This window comes from Penaeus chinensis, chromosome 5 (assembly GCF_019202785.1).
Source record: "Penaeus chinensis breed Huanghai No. 1 chromosome 5, ASM1920278v2, whole genome shotgun sequence".
Taxonomy (NCBI): Eukaryota; Metazoa; Arthropoda; class Malacostraca; order Decapoda; family Penaeidae; genus Penaeus; species Penaeus chinensis.
Window position 1 is genome coordinate 37,565,428 of NC_061823.1, and position 3,594 is coordinate 37,569,021.

Consider the following 3,594-nt stretch of genomic DNA (forward strand, 5'->3'; position numbering starts at 1 on the left):
CCCTAATTCTAACATTAGTACATAAAATAATACATCTTATCTACATTATTTAAACCATAACAAGGAAAATCAGTAGAAAGATGATACCTTGTATGACGATGGTAATATTTATGAACTATATGAATTTCGTAAACCTTTACGCAAGCAGATTTTTCACATTAAAACAAAGTCTATCACAGTAAGGTACTCGCACGAGCCAAGGACGTTTCCAAACATTGCCAACAGAGGGCACAGCGCTCACCCGTCTTCCGTCTGCCTGGTCCTCCCTTCTCCTTTACTCTGGTGGGTGAATGTTGCGCCATCTGTGACCTTTGCTTGGAAACATATGGCCAACAGGGGCATTCGGCGAACTTTGGTTGGGAGTTAACACCTGACATGTAATATCTGTATTACATTTTGGCTCGAAGATTTTTAACTTATTAAGTCGTTATCTTTAGGGAAGTATTATTTAGATGGACGGAAATCTGGATGGAGAGACAATTTACTATTAAAAAAGGGTTATCTTGTAGTAAATGATGTTCAGCTAAGTCAGTGCTTAAGGGATGCAGTTTAGTTGGTAAAATGTTCATTTAGTGACGCTAGTCATAGTACATATCTGTCTAACTCTCTATCTATCTATCTATCTTTGTGTGTGTGTGTACATATACATATACATACATATATATACATATATGCATACATTTATATATATATATATATATATATATATATATATATATATATAGATGTGCGCGCACACACACACACACACACACACACACACACACACACACACACACACACACACACACACACACACACACACACACACACACACACACACACACAATTACACACACACACACACACACACACATATATATGAGTGTGTGTCTATCTATGCATATATCCTGTAAGATCAAAACCATGACAGTTGACATGAGGAGACCAACTCCCTCTCTACTCGTGATGAAATCAATCCACGTTTGAACTTTTTGTTTTGTGAATAATGATGGCGCCGGCGATAATGATGACGAAGTTAGTAACAGTAATGTTGATGAAAGAGCAGTGAGGACGATGATACTAGGAATCATGATGCCGAACGGTGAGGAAAATGAAGATGACGATAACGATTAAGCATTCTAATAATACGCTCAACAAAGATAGAGGCAAAGGCAAGCTCAATTGCGTACAGCCTTATCTCTATTCAATCCACCTACGAGGTGGCTGAAAAAAGTGGGATAGGAATTCGTCATAAATCCACGACGGCTCAGGATTCAGTGCTATTTCGGGCGCTGGGAACTTGCGTCTGAGGGGATGAGATAAGCGGTCTTAGAAGTGGGAGAGGGAGAGAGGGATGGAGAGGGATGGAGAGGGGGAGAGGGAGGGGAAGGCGAGAGAAGGAGGGGGGAAGAGAGAGAGAGGGGGAAAGGGAGAGGGGGAGGGAGGGGGAGGAGGGAGAGGGATGGGGAAGGATAGGGAAGGAGAGGGGGAGAGGGAGAGAGATAGGAGATAGATAGATAGATAGATAGATAGATAGATAGAGAGAGAGAGAGAGAGCGAGAGAGAGAGAGAGAGAGAGAGAGCGAGAGAGAGAGAGAGACAGAGGCAGAGACAGAAAAGGGAAGGTAGGAGTGAGAAACAGCAATAATAGTGATAAATAACAATGACACTGATATTTAGCGATGTCATCAAAAACGCTTTTCCATACATATCAGGATATTCTCTCCCAGTGGGAAGATATTCAAAAAGAAAAAAGTTCACAAGCTTGTCAGGTAGGTCTAGCAATTGTAAAGAATAAACAAATTTACGCTCTGCCCCCCCCCCCTCCCCTCCGTCTACTTCTATCTCCTATCTCTCAACACTATCATCAGTATAAAACGAAAGATAAGACGTCTAGTATATACACACGCCTACTGCTGACCCGGATCTCCTTTGCAGCCAAATTGATCATGCAATGTAATAGCCACCGAATCTCACTGTATCTCTCGGCTGTTCATTACATGGGTTAAATGTAGCACGTTGCTTTGTATGTTTAATTTACATGAACAGTAGTAACAGTAGTAGTGGTACAAAGAATAAGCAGGAATGAATGGCTAGCATGTTAGCACAAGAAGCAGAGAAATAAATTAAATGAATAGGTAGATAGACATGCAGATACGCAGATAGATAGGCAAACAACAGATAGATGAATATATAGATGGATAGGTTGGTAGGTAGGTAGACATGTAGATCGATCAATCGATATATAGATAGACAAATACCAGACAAATATATAAATAAATAAACATAAATAGATAGATACATAGATATTTTAACAGACATAGATATATAGGTAAGTAGACAGAAAGACAGCTAGAGAGAGCGGTCAATAGACAGATGAATAAATAAATAAATTGATAAATAACACCAGTTCATGCCAATCTATTCACACACACAAAATAAAACACACACACAAAAAAAAGGCATTAGTGAAGCTTAAAAAGATACTGGGCACTGGCACCCTCTTAGGAATCGCTCTCCAGAAAGATTTAAATGAATTGAAAAAGAACATAATCGCTGGCAGGTGACTGCTAATGCTAAACGAGTTGTTAGCGTATACAATCATTAGTGTGAAGTGACTATGATCTTACGAACGGAAATTCCCCTGTACTGTATTTGGGAGTTATGGGGGTTATATAGTATCACGTATAGTGTTTACCAGAGGTTAAGAGTAATCCTTGTAACTTTCATGAAATTGCTGTTACTGATGAGGAAATATTTCGAAGGAGTGTAAACAAACGGTTATATGTCTTACGCCATAGCCTAACGGTCTAGATTAGATGCACTGGCTTCATGTTTTTGCAGATCTTTAGAAATTCTAAAAGCAGAGGCAGATATATTTTGTTTGTCTTCTTGGTGTTATGTTTGGTGGCCGTGTGGGCCCGCTGTCTCTATGTAGCCGCTGGGAAACAATGTCATGTATCAGCATCAGATAGATTCAGCAGAATAGGGCAGTCGTGAACGAGAGATATAGACAGAAAAGAGATATAGATAGAAAAAAAAATAGATAGGGAGACAGAAAGTGATAAAGAAGGTAGCTAGCTATATAGAGAGAGCGAGAGAAATCAGAACGTTAATGAAAATAAGTGAACACATCCCTTCCCTTAATGCATGGCTTTGTGATTATTTTCATTATTACCATAATAATATCTTCTGTTGCTATTTTCATCAAAATAGTCAAGAAATTATTACAAACCATAATTCTGATTGTCAGTCACATCCACCCATGTTTTCCTTTTCGTTTTGAGCATAGTAACATCGCCATTAACCCCCCTCTCCCCCTTTTTCATGGCAACACAGCAGCAAGAACACAGAGAAGAACACTTAAACGTACAACCGAAACACGTGGTCAAAATCGAAGTGAGACTGAATACTGCATACTTATTTCTACGTCACGCGTGACGAGGGAGCGCCGTCTTCCAGACTGAGTGCCTGCCATCCTCAGGGCTAGCAACGTCACACGATTTACTTCTGCACAAGAGACTTCGGATGGCATGCAATGCAGTGGCAAATTGGCAGGATGCTCCGGTACGTAGGCTCCCAAGAACAATGGAAACACAAACGTAAGAAGTG